A 13,889-nucleotide genomic window follows, 5' to 3' on the forward strand; every position below is an offset into this window, starting at 1 on the left:
GTGTTGGATACTATCCACTTGAGCGCTGATGAGATAGCGACCAGTTCTGTAGTAAATACAGAGACATGGTCGGTTACTCTGGCTTGACAAGAGATAGGTTTATTTGGCAGGTCAGGTATAGCATAAAATGCCATACCCGTTCTGCCAGAAACAGGATCTTTGGAGCCATCTGTATAAATATGTGTATAATTGGGATATAAGTCATTTAAGGCAGCTTTAAAAACGATATTTTTAAATGGATTAAATTCAGTTTTAAGTGTCTCGTTTATTAAAAAGAAACGAGATATTGGGTGGTTTAATTAACCATGGTGGCTCCAAAGTACCGGTTATAACATCAAAATTCAAATCCAAGAGTTCTAAGTTAGAAGCCATTCTATTATTAAAATTAATAGCTGAATTAATATTTATATCTAAATAATCATTATTATTTGGCTTCATCACGGCACTTGGATTATTAGGTGTTAAATTTTTGGCTTTAAACCAGTGTCTAAGACATTGTTTGGTGCGCCTTACGTTTAATGGGAGGATATTAAGCTCAACACGCAGACTGTCATTTGGAGTACCAGGGAATACCTTTGCTATGATTTTCAACGCTTTATGATAAACTATTTCTAATCTATTTAAATGGGTTGAGGAAGCACAGCAAAAGGCCTGAGCACCATATTGGAGTCTGGAGACTATAAGAGCCTCAAATATCATTAAAAGGGTGTGTCTGTCTGCCCCCCCCCCCCCATCCCCCCACCCCCACCCACCCCCACCCCTCCCAAGTGGTGGCAGACAGGACTCTAATTAAATTAATATAATTATGACATACATTAACTACCTCAGTAATATGTTTTACAAAGGAAAGTGATTGGTCAAAGGTTATTCCCAAAAACTTAACCGTAGAAACTTGGGGAATAGGAGTGTTATCAAGATTAAGATTTAATTTGTGAGTTCTAAGTTTAAAATTAGCAGTGAACATCATAGCATTTGTTTTGGACATGGAAATGGTAACACCCCAGGTATCAGCCCAATTTTGGAGTTTATCTATATCTTTTTGAATATCTTCTTTAACTTTTTTTTAAACACTTTCCAGACCGCCAAAAAGCTGTATCATCGGCGAAGAAACCAACACTAAGTTTGGTATCCTTTCTCGATGAATTAGTTAGGGCAATAGCTAGATCATTAATAAAAAATGCTGAAAAGTGGTATACCATTTTCCAATACCAAAACATCAGAAAATATTCTGTTACGTTTACAGAAAAAGTTCTATTAGTTATAAAACGTTCAATAAATGCAAACATAGGACCCCTGATACCCATGTTATACACTTTAATTAGTAATCCATGACGCCACACCATGTCGTAGGCTTTTTCCATGTCAACAAAAATACCGACCACATTTTCACCAAAAGTAAATGCATTAGAAATTTTAGATTGAAGCCTAAATAAGTGGTCGGTTGTAGAGTGTGGTTTTTTTTTTCTGAAGCCACTCTGGAAACTAGTCAAAAGATGATTACTTTGTAAATAAAAGCTGAGTCTGGAATTAACCATACATTCCATGGTTTTGCATATACTGGATGTTAAAGAGATAGGACGATAGTTAGAAGGGTTAGTAAGATCTTTGCCTTTTTTTGGAAGGCAGATAACTTCAGCGTGTTTCCAAGCCAAGGGGAGGTAACCCTGTTTCCAGATTAAATTATAAAGCTCCAAGAAAAGGTTCAGGAGAGTTTTGGGCAAATTTTTAAAAATAAATAATTAAATTTATCCGGACCTGGGGAGGTCCCCTTCCTATCAGTAAATGCCTCAACCATCTCTTGGATAGTAAAAGGATGTTTATAACCAGTACCAGGGAATTTAGCATCCAGGGGAATTTTCAAAGAATTTTCAAAGTGGTCTTTATATTTAGCAAATTTATTGGGAAAGTTATTGGTACTAGAATTTTTTTTGAAAGGTCTGCCCAAAATATTTAGCTTTTTCTTGATTATTAGCATACATTTTATTGTTACTTAAAAGGGAAGATTTAGGTAGGGTCTTACCCTGGATGCGTTTAATCTTTGACCAAACATCCTTGCTATTATTTTTATTATTTAGTGTTGAACAAAAGCTAGTCGAAGATTCCTTCTTAGCTTTTAATACTGCTTGAGTTACTTTATATTTACTTTCTTTAAAATTATTAAAATTATCCTTATTGTTATTTTTTTTAATATATTTTCCTCATTTTCCTCATTCATGTTTAGTTAAATTAGCCAAATCATCATTCCACCAAGGTACAGAGTTATATTTAGCTTTACAATTAGAAATTGGGATAGTTTTATTGGCTATATTAATTACACAATCTGTGAGTTTTTTTATTAAAACTATCAATATTTGTGTCTCTAATATCATCTAAATTTAATTTAGAGCATAGAGAGAAAAAACCTGGTCAATCAGCTTTAAAAAAAAGTCCATTTATCCTTTGCTTTAATTGGTTCGCTCCATGCCCCGTCCAGATTGTAATAAGTAATTATAGGGAAGTGGTCGCTATTGAAGTCGTTCATGACGCATTTAGAAGCCATACCCTCTGAAACTAACGTGAGGTCTAAACAGGTCCAGCAGTGATAGGAATCAGAATAAAACGTAGGGGAGCCATCATTAATACAAGTAGTTTGAATTTCCTCCATAAATGTTTCCATGATGATCCCTTGTTTACAAGTATTGTTGGAGCCCCAAAGAGTATTACGGCAGTTAAAATCTCCAACAATAATCATTTCAGTGATATGATCTTTAGATATGGTTTCTAGATAGTTATTTAGCGTTAAATTAAATTGAAGGCTACCTGGATGGTTATAATAGTTATATATATTAATGTTTTCTGATCGACCATACACTGTCACACCCATGACCTCTATGTTAGTATGTGTAACCTTCAGAGGGATGCGAGTGTAAGACAGGTCAATGTTTGACGTATATAGCTATTCCTCCCCTGTAGGTGCCACTTGTATTGTGGAAAAAAACAAAATAGCCTGGGATATTAAAGGAAGTGGAATATTTTTTTCTTTTTAGCTTTATCTAAATCATTATCGGCCAGCCAGGTTTCTTGTATACATATGATATCTATTACTGGTTTAACATTTTTAATGTAGTTTTTAAGCTCGTCTCCATGTCCATTGGATTTCAGGCCCCTAGCATTGCATTGAAGAATGACCAAGCCTTTAAATAGTTCAATCTTATTATTATTATTATTTAAGTTTTGTGTATAAGTATTGTTTTTAATATTATTATTACTGGGGGGGGGGGGGGGGGGGGGGGGGGGGGGGGGGGGGGGGGGGGGGGGGGGGGGGGGGGGGGGGGGGGGGGGGGGGGGGGGGGGGGGGGGGGGGGTGGGGGGGGGGGGGGGGGGGGGGGGGGGGGGGGGGGGGGGGGGTATTTTGTCTCCCATAATTGGTTTGAAGCAATACTCATTTAGGTTACTTAAAAAGAAATTATTAATCCACATTATGGTGGCTAGGAGTGGAGACAGGAGTCGGTTTGGTCATTCTACTAGTGTACCAGGTTAGATTGTTAGGAAGTACACTTGGTTCGCTAATAGAAACTCCAAGATGTTGCTTAAATGAAAGACAGGCCGTGTGGGTGGCTAATCTAACACCCTCCTCATTGATACTCCCTTTAACAGTAGCCCCCAAGGAGCCGTCCAGGAACGAACCGGTCAGGATGCGCATTAACTGTAGCCCCCAAGGAGCCGTCCAGGAAAAAAACGGTCAGGATGCGCATTAACTGTAGCCCCCAAGGAGCCGTCCAGGAACAAACCGGTCAGGATGCGCATTAACAGTAGCCCCCAAGGAGCCGTCCAGGAACGAACCGGTCAGGATGCGAATTAACTGTAGCCCCCAAGGAGCCGTCCAGGAACAAACCGGTCAGGATGCGCATTAACTGCACAGCCGTAATCGGTTGGTCTGGTCCGTTTATGTTTATGTTTTTCATCGGGGGGGGGGGGGGGGGGGGGGGGGGGGGGGGGGGGGGGGGGGTTGGATAGGCGCCCCTAACATTAGAGTTATTAAGTCCGGGGTGGGGGTTGGGAGGAGCAGGTCCAGATGTGTGTCTAATGTGCATGACTGGGACCCGAGTAGCACCGGAAGTATGGACGGACGACTCCCTTAGCTTGGAGTTGAACAATCTCATGGCCTCTTTGTAGTGGCTGCATTCTTGGCTATGCGTGTAATGCTGGCCTCTACAATTTGCACACTTAAGTGGCTTGGCGCATGGATTGTCTGGTCCGCGTTTTGGGTGCTTGTCCCCACACCTGAAACAAACTGGATCCCCCCTTGACCTACACTTCCTGACATTATGTTCCCATCTCTGACACTGAGCACATTTAATTGGTTTAGGGTGGAACAACAGCAATGGGTAGGCATGATTTCTAAAAATGATTAAATCTACACAGTTATTGGCGTGTTTAAGGAGAAGGTCCCAAAAACCATTTCTCCAGACAGTTACATTTTGTATTTCTAGGTCTGGGTTTTCCTTAGTTAAAATGGTTTGTATTTGGGTAGCAGACGTCGGTCCGGGTGGCATCCTGACCAGACGTCTGCTAGAGAAGTCTTGTAGTTTATCTGCTTTATTGGGTTTGGGACCGACCACTGAAAACTGGGGTGGTTCGGTAGCTCCTACACTATGTTGGGGGGCGACCCCAGAATCGCCCCTGCCAGGTTCCACCCCTTTATAGAAAGTGTCGGGTAACTGAGTACCCATGGTTGGTGGAGTGGAGCTATGAGGTTTAAGTGGAAGAGGGGTGTATTCATCCGCAAATACTGGGGCAGGTTTCTGTTTTTTTAAGGGGAACTCCTCCGGGCCGAGTTGATTTTAGTATAGGTCTTTTTTTTATGTGGGGGAGACTGATTATTAGTTTGGTGCAAAAAGTCTTGCCTGACTGAGTTTCTATTCGTTGAACTGGAGACTGCGTTTGGGTTTTTTGGGTTTCACCTCAGTGAAATCAGCTGCGTTATTAGTAGTATTGTAGGTTGGGATGGGACCGGAAATAGTACGCGGCTCGTCACCCCAGATACCCTCGGCAACTACAGGGGGGACGGCGGCCGGGGGGACAGCGACAACAGTGTTCAATTTGTCATCACTGACATTCGGTGCGAGCACTCTACCACTAGGTTTAGATGTTGCGTTTACTACCTTGGCTATGTCGGCTGTCCCCGAAGGCCATTCGTCAGTGAGAACAGACCTTCCGACAGTCTCCGAGTGCACTGTCGAGTGGTCTGTTTAACAACCGGAGAAGGCATGGTCGGGGTTTGTTGTTCTTTATTATCCGGTGACTGCATAGTACAGTGCTTGTGAGTGCGAATAATTTTTACATGCTCATATACTACTAGAGTTTCGAGCATGTCCGTCCCGGGGTCTGTCTCTGGATAGCCAGGGGCTTGTCCCGGGACAGAAAAAAAGTAAGCGGACAATTTTGTAATTTACATCCAAAAATGAAATAGTGGGCCTGTAAAATTTTTATGCGAATCTCTAATATAATTAATAAAGAAAATTCTACTCATTAAATTTGGTCGCTAGATTAGATCGGGTGGTCAAAAAGAAATTAGATAAGATGGAAGGGGGGGGGGGGGGGGGGGCGTAGAGTTCAAAATGGGCAGAATTTTGAAAATAGCAATTAGTAAAAAAAAAGTTAATAGAATTTAAAAAAAAAAAAAAAAAAAAAAAAATTTACAAGCCAAAAATAAAAAGAGATGACTGCTCGGTCAAATATTTATATAATTTGGAGCATTTTAGAAGGACAGTCCAAAAATAAATAAGAGAAAGAAGAGAGGATCGGACTATTTAATAATATTTAAAAAAGAAAGTAATTTCGACATAAACTTTTGAACGAAGGTCAAACAGTTTAAAGTCTGATCTATATACCCACGTGAGTGGCCTCGTTAAGGCCGTTAGGGTGCACAGCTTGTAGGGACGAGATGGATTGCATCCCTTCAAGAAAACCCCTAGATTGACAGTCAATAGACGTTGAAGGTGTAGTGCTGTGCTGAAATACAGATCTTGAGAAGCTGGATCCGTCTGAACGAGAGAGAATCAGACTAGGGTATAGTCCAGTCGTCATAGGTTGGTATAGTGGTGCGGACGGGCCCGACTCCGGAGGATACGAGATGGTATCACAATAAAACAAAGTAAAGTCTAGAAAAGAGTAGTAGGGTCCGACCCCGCTTCCTATTTCTTCTTAGAGTGGGGCGGTCAATCTTCCAGTGCTGCTAGAACAGGCTCGGACATGTAGAGACTAAACGCGAACAACCGTGGCGTTCTGCAGAATGGCCGTCATACGAGTCACGAAAAAAACCAAGTCGACAGTCAGACGGAGAAATGACGTGGAGGCAAGGAATCTCGCTAAAAAAGAATCCAACCTGGTGGTGCAGGCTGTCGAAACGAGAAGCGTTCCAGCGTTCAATCAGTTCCAATGGCCGCATACATTCCAGTAGAAAACTTCATTTCGCTGACAAAAACAACGAAACTAAAGGGATTTAAACTAAAAAAAATTTAAATAAAATCACGCAAACCAAATTAATTTTCGGGGTTTTGTAAAAATATATTTTTATTTTATTGTTATTTTATTCAGTTATTAAATTATAGTATATACAAGTGCTATAATTTGCTATTTTATATTACTATAACTATATTACTATAAATTAATCGGCGAATACACGTTGATTGAATAAACAAGGCTCGAAATTCCTTTAATGAAAGAAAGAAATGTTTTATTTAACGACGCACTCAACAAATTTTACCCCTGCGCGTGCTGTAACCTCACCGTGGTGCAGGGGTGTAACATTCTCTTTGAGAATGGCCAATACAGCACACATTGAAGTTTAGAGTAAAATTCGGTGTCCGTAAAATTCTGTGATATTTGTATTTGTATTTTTGCACAGTTATTTATACTGTTTTTGTTTAAACCTTGAATTTTTATATTGATGTTGATCATCACTTTATTTATTTGCATTACCATAGTTTGACACCCAATAGCCGATGTATTTTTCGTGCTGGGGTGTCGTTAAACATTCATTCATTCATTCATTCATTCAACAAATTTTATTTACGGTTATATGGCGTCAGATATTGAGAGAGGAAGCCCACTGTCGCCACTTCATGGGCTACTTTTCGATTAGCAGCAAGGGATCTTTTATATGCGCCATCCCACAAACAGGGTAGTACATACCACGGCCTTTGATAAACCAGTCGTGGTGCACTGGCTGGAACGAGAAATAGCCCAATGGGCCCACCGACGTGGATCGATCCCAAATGAAGTGGGAAGATTTCAAGATGGAAGCAATCGGTTAGATAAGAATTTAGTCTCAAAATCAAAATTTTACTTGTACCGTAAGTGTTTTATTGTTATTATTATTTTAAAAGCAACCTTGAAGACTTAAAACAACAGTATAGAAAAAGATTATTTATAGTATTACTTCAAAAAAAATCACGAATTGTCGTTACTTTAAAAAACAAAAAAAAAACAACAACCAAGAATCAATTACTATTTCTAGCAAAATACAGAACAATGTTGGTGTTTTTCTTTTCTTTCCTTTTTTAAAAAAATTATTTTTAATTTAAAAATTGTATATTTCAAAGAGATGATCATCTACCTGTTTGTTTAGCCACTGCACAACTAACTAACTGACATATATTATATAATCTCAATGGCCGGCTACTACAATTGGTTTAAAATATTCTGAAAAATTGGATAAGAAAGCGATTCGATATATTTACTCAAATTATATAGCTTTCCACTCCGCCTATTAGATGTATTATGCACTCAAAAGTAAACTAAGTACATTAGAAAAAACAGCAACCAAACACCAGCACCAAAAAAACACCAAAAAAACGGACAAGTGTACACAAAAAAAAAAAAAAAAAAAAAAAAAAAAAACCCACAAAAACAAATATTAAATAGCGAACTGTCTGCCGTAACGAACAGAATATAACCAACCCTCAGTATTATATTCATGGGAAATGACAGTCTGGTGAACAATAGGACTAAACTACAATAAATCAAATCCCAGGTCAAGACCGACTCTGGTTTTGTGATGCGCGTACGACTGACGGAAACATGGAGGGGCCTGTGTGTCTCTACCCCACGCGTTCCACTCGACCTGTATAATTATCTAAATCACCGCCAGATCTGATCACCACGCAAGAGGGGTCATCCTCCTCCTTTCCCCGCTACAGATAATAAAGCATGTGATAGGACTTGAGTAATGAACGATATAAACATAATAAATTATGAGAATGAATGAATGAATGTTTAACGACACCCCAGCATGAAAAATACATCGGCTATTGGGTGTCAAACTATGGTAAATGGAACAAACATTTGATGATCAACATCAATATAAAAATTCAATAATTAAACTAAAACAGTGTAAAGAACTGTGCAAAAATACAAATATCAGAGATAGATACTGACTTATTCAAAATTTCAATTTGTGCTGTATTGGCCATTCTCAAAGAGAATGTTACACCCCTCCTGCACCACGGTGAGGTTACAGCACGCGCAGGGGAAATTATGAGAAAGCAATCTTGAATGGATAAACATTGGGTTTTTTGTTTGTTTGTTTGTTGTTGTTTTTGGGGGTTTTTTGGGGGGGAATGTTGGGTTTTTTCGGGGAGGGGGGGGGGGCTTCGTGGGTCTCTCTCTCTCTCTCTCTCTCTCTCTCTCTCTCTCTCTCTCTCTCTCTCTCTCTCTTATCTGTCACTATATTTACTTAGAGAAGAAACCCGCTGCCGTTACCCTTGATACTTACGCTACCTAAGATGACAAACTAGTCATCAAGAACTGGTTGGATCTGGTAAACGGTTCATTGGGTTCACCGATCGATGGGAGATCGATCCTATAACCCGTGGTACCTCCGACTATCACTATAACCATTGGATTACTCAGCTTTGTTGAAATAATAAAAATAGAATGTCATGTAAAACCTCAATGCATATTCATTATGTAATTTGAAACACAAAGGAACACAGGCGCACGCTGTTATATATATTGTGTATTGGCTAACGAAGTCACATGACTTTGCTTGGCTTCTGTATTTATTTCTGACTATGCGCCACACTGAACTCAAATACTGCCATAATCTCTAGGAATTTGAAAACATTTTGGATTATAACAAATAATTTGAATGACTCATTGAAATATAACAATCTCTCTCTCTCTCTCTCTCTCTCTCTCTCTCTCTCTCTCTCTCTCTCTCTCTCTCTCTCTCTCTCTCTCTCTGTCGGTGTCTCTCTATCTCTCTGTCGGTGTCTCTCTCTCTCTCTCTCTCTCTCTCTCTCTCTCTCTCTCTCTCTCTCTCTCTCTCTCTGTCCGTTGTCCGTCTCTCCCCCCCCTCTCTCTCTCTCTCTCTCTCTCTCTCTCTCTCTCTCTCTCTCTCTCTCTCTCTCTCTTACCTGTCACTATATTTACTTAGAGAAGAAACCTGCTGCCGTTACCCTTGATACTTACGCTACCTAAGATGACAAATTAGTCATCAAGAACTGGTTGGAACTGGTAAACGGTTCATTGGGTTCACCGATCGATGGGAGATCGATCCTATAACCCGTGGTACCTCCGACTATCACTATAACCATTGGATTACTCAGCTTTGTTGAAATAATAAAAATAGAATGTCATGTAAAACCTCAATGCATATTCATTATGTAATTTGAAACACAAAGGAACACAGGCGCACGCTGTTATATATATTTTGTATTGGCTAACGAAGTCACATGACTTTGCTTGGCGTCTGTATTTATTTCTGACTATGCGCCACACTGAACTCAAATACTGCCATAATCTCTAGGAATTTGAAAACATTTTGGATTATAACAAATAATTTGAACGACTCATTGAAATATAACAATCTCTCTCTCTCTCTCTCTCTCTCTCCTCTCTCTCTCTCTCTCTCTCTCTCTCTCTCTCTCTCTCTCTCTCTCTCTCTTCCTCTCTCTCTCTTCCTCATCCCCTCCTCTTGTTAATTTTGGTTATCTATTTAACCTTAAATAAACCACTGAAAAAGACACAAAGATAATAATAATAAATAAATAAATAAATAAATAAAATCAACACTCTTGCCTTTCAATCTCTAAATTGTTTGTCACAATTCGGGTACAGTCCTATGATATTTATTTTGTCCCAGATATAGTGCGATTTCTTACACCAAAATGCACGTTCTTTGAATTTCTTTAAATGGAAATTATTTCCACTTCAGTGGTTAGACATAGGCAATGAAGTGAACCGGCCTGGCCTTCGTTCGCTATTAATGGGTGTAGGTTTCTTTTTGTTCTTAGACTTAGATATGTTTTTAACGTGCCCATATACCTCTATGGTTTCGGGCACGCCTATCCCGAGGCCGGCCTCCGATAAGATCGGTGGTCTGACTCGGGGCAGGAAAAACCTAACTAACCTATCACTTAAAAAAATTGAATTTTAAGTCCAAATTATTTAATATAACTACATATCTTACAAATTTTAACTGCGTCCCAAATAATCAAATATTCCTAGTCTACTTCAATTAACAAATTTAAATAACGCACTTTTAGATGGGGAGGTCCAAAAAGATTTATATATTTTAATTAATAAAATTACTTAGTCCCCAGAGGTATGGGAAAGGGAAAGGGGGCAAGCCCGACCCACAGAAAAATTATATTACAATTAATAATAATTAAAATTAATCACCAATCATATTTCGGGCTTTGGTGTGACCAGGAGAGGAGGAGGCGAGAGGGGAGGCCGGAACTTACACTAAGCCTACGGCCAAACCGCCTACGCATTATGGCCCCCAAAAAACCTATCCACCGGCATCACCACCCTCCCCCCCCCCCACCCCACCCCACACCACCGTGTCCAACCGCAGCTCGATCCAGTCATGGCAATCATAAAATTATAAAAGTAAAAACGTCACTAGGAGAGTGAGTTATTGTAATAATGTGTCGCTACTAGAGCGGCACATAAATTTATTACAAACTTCTTAAAATGTTGTCGAATTATTGTATTGGAAAGTTTTGCAAGTACATCCCGCCGTGCATCTTCATAAATCAAGGCTAATATTCGTTCCTCGTATTCAGCCTTGATACATGTCGTCAAGAAATCGTGCCACAAAATGCTTAAATTTCATTGGATGCGATCAGATCTGATTGCAACGAATCGCAACGCTCCTTATAGAGTCCCTTGTTATTCTAAACAAAGATGGCAGCGTCAGCGTCCGTGGAAACGTGTCGTGTTTGTCATGATATGTTAGAAAAAAGGTTTCGGCGGTTAATTTTTGATATTGCTTTCAAGATTGTCACATATTACCGATGCTGTGATTGGTCAGCGATGTCATCGTGTAAGGGACATAATCGGTGTTACAAATTTTCTTCCAATAGAGGGCGCTAGTAAAAAGAGAAACGCATCCGGGAAGAAAGAACTGGAAACCCGAGGCGTCCCCTCGGTCCGCTCCTCGAACATGAAGATTAAGTCATTCACCAGACGCTGTGACCCTTTAATCTATAAAACCGGCGACAGAACACGAGGTATAATTAACCAGGGTACAGTTACCTGCCCTGTTGAATTACATAATTATTAGTTTTAAAATTAAAAATATAAAATATGGTTAAAATACTGCTAAAATATAATAAAACACATTAAATGAGCGAGCATGCCAGGTAACCTAAACCAAATCATTTATTAAATTTCCTTCTTTTTTTTCTTTTTTTTAAAATATGTAAACAGATTAAAAACAAAACGAACTATATATACGGTGCAGTTTCCGGAGAGGGTAGGGGATTACTGCCAGATAAGCCCCCCCCCCCCCCCCCCCCAATAAAACCGAACAACTACCACACATCCAATCATACAACATAAATACATACATAACACGAAACACAAATACTACATCAATATAAAATTAAAAGGATATAAGGTGTATAACCGCCCAGCCCCCTTAAAAGATAGGGGGGGGGGCCGGGCTGAAACACACCATCCAATACAAAATCAAAAAAGAGATTAACTCCCTTCTTTTTATTATTATTATTATTTTTTTTTTAAATATAAAAGTTTAAATATGTCCCCCCCCCCCCCACTAAATTGGGGGGGGGGGGAGGCGGGGCACACATTAAAAATATATAATAAGCATTAAAACAAATTATTAAAAACTACATTTACAAGTAGCCAAAGAAAATATTAAGTATAAAGGGCGTAGTCCAACATTAACCCCAAACTATCTACATTTAACAAAGAGAGGATAGACCCAAAGGTAAGAAGAAAAAAGCCACAATCCATAAATAATACAACAGTGCTTGCAGAGCGCCGCAAAAACCGATCGATACGTGGAGCGCGTTGACACCGAACTCTGACCTTGCTCTGACCTCTGACGTCAGAGATCAGAGTCGGCTACACACTCGAGATATCGATCGATATGCGCCGCACCTGCACAACACTGAAATAAAAATAATAAAATTTAAAAAAAAGAAGATGGCATTGGTTACCTAAAAAGTAACCATATTATAAATAATAATAATAAAAGAAATAAAGCTATCGGGGAGAGCGATAGGGGGTGGGGAAATCAAAAAGATATTATTATTTATCAAATTCAATTCTAATTTTATCGGGCAACGGGCTGCAGCTACGTAGCCATCCCAAAGGGCATAACCTAATGGACCGAAGTGCATTTAGTAGGGGGAGTCCCGGCTAGGCCCGGGGTGCAAATACAAAGCAATGCCCCCCGGGACCCAACCGGAACTTACCGAATGCCACTTTGGGACCCATCATTCGCTACCCACTCAGCCCGACCCCGCATTATATTTAATTGTATGTAAAAAAAAAAAAAAAAAAAAAAAAAAAAAAAAAAACTTTATAGTTAGTGGATTAATTATTTAAATGTTAACATTTGTTTCCATCACATAGGCCATTATTAACCTGTCTATTATTAATGTATGCTGTTTATCAGGATTTAATAAAAAATTTGAATTAAAAACAATATTATTTTTATTTAAACATTTTTTAATTTAATTCTATTATTCTTATATTTGTTACAGTGGAATAAATAATGATGCATATCCTCTGTAACATTACAATGGGTGCAGTTAGGGCTATTGTTTTTTTTTTTCATTTTAAATTTAATTTGATTTAATGCAACTGAGACACCCATACGTAATCTAGCTATTATTTTAGTGGATTTAATACTAAAAGATGTAGGACCTTGTCCTATGGTTCCAGTCTGTTTGCCATAGGCGGTCAATGCATGGCACTATAATTGAATACATTTCACCATAATTATATTTAATTTTAATTTTAACTTCCTCATCCAAAACAGCTCTTTTAGCACACTGATCTGCCATTTCATTTCCATGGATACCGACATGTGCCAGAACCCATTCAAAGACGAACTTAACCCCCATTTGTATAATTTTGTTGTAGAAACTAATAATATTTTTAACAATTTCAGGCCTGACACTGTGGGAGCCATCTATAGCATTAAGGGCACTCAAGCTGTCAGATAATATTATAACTTTATTTTGGTTGTCCAGTTTATCATGGTTGTTTAATATCTACACCAGGGCATAGTGTATAGCCAAGAGCTCCGTGGTGTAGACAGAAACATTATCAGTCAGTCTGGCTCTATAATAAACATATCCATTCAATTCTTTGACGGCAAAGGCCATACCAGTTCTACCAGTTATGGGGGTTTTGGAGCCGTCTGTATAAATTTGTAGATAATTTTTATATTTCTCTCCCATAATAATTCTAAAAAGAGTGTTTTTAAATACTGGTAGGTCTATTTGTGCTAATTCATTTTTATTAAATAGATTTACCTTAGGGGGCATAAAAACCCATGGGGCTTTGAATCTAGCACTACAATCACTTATAGGTAGATTCGCCACCTCAAAATCATTAGCAAAACGTAATAGATAAGAATA

Source organism: Gigantopelta aegis, chromosome 5 (assembly GCF_016097555.1).
Source record: "Gigantopelta aegis isolate Gae_Host chromosome 5, Gae_host_genome, whole genome shotgun sequence".
NCBI lineage: Eukaryota > Metazoa > Mollusca > Gastropoda > Neomphalida > Peltospiridae > Gigantopelta > Gigantopelta aegis.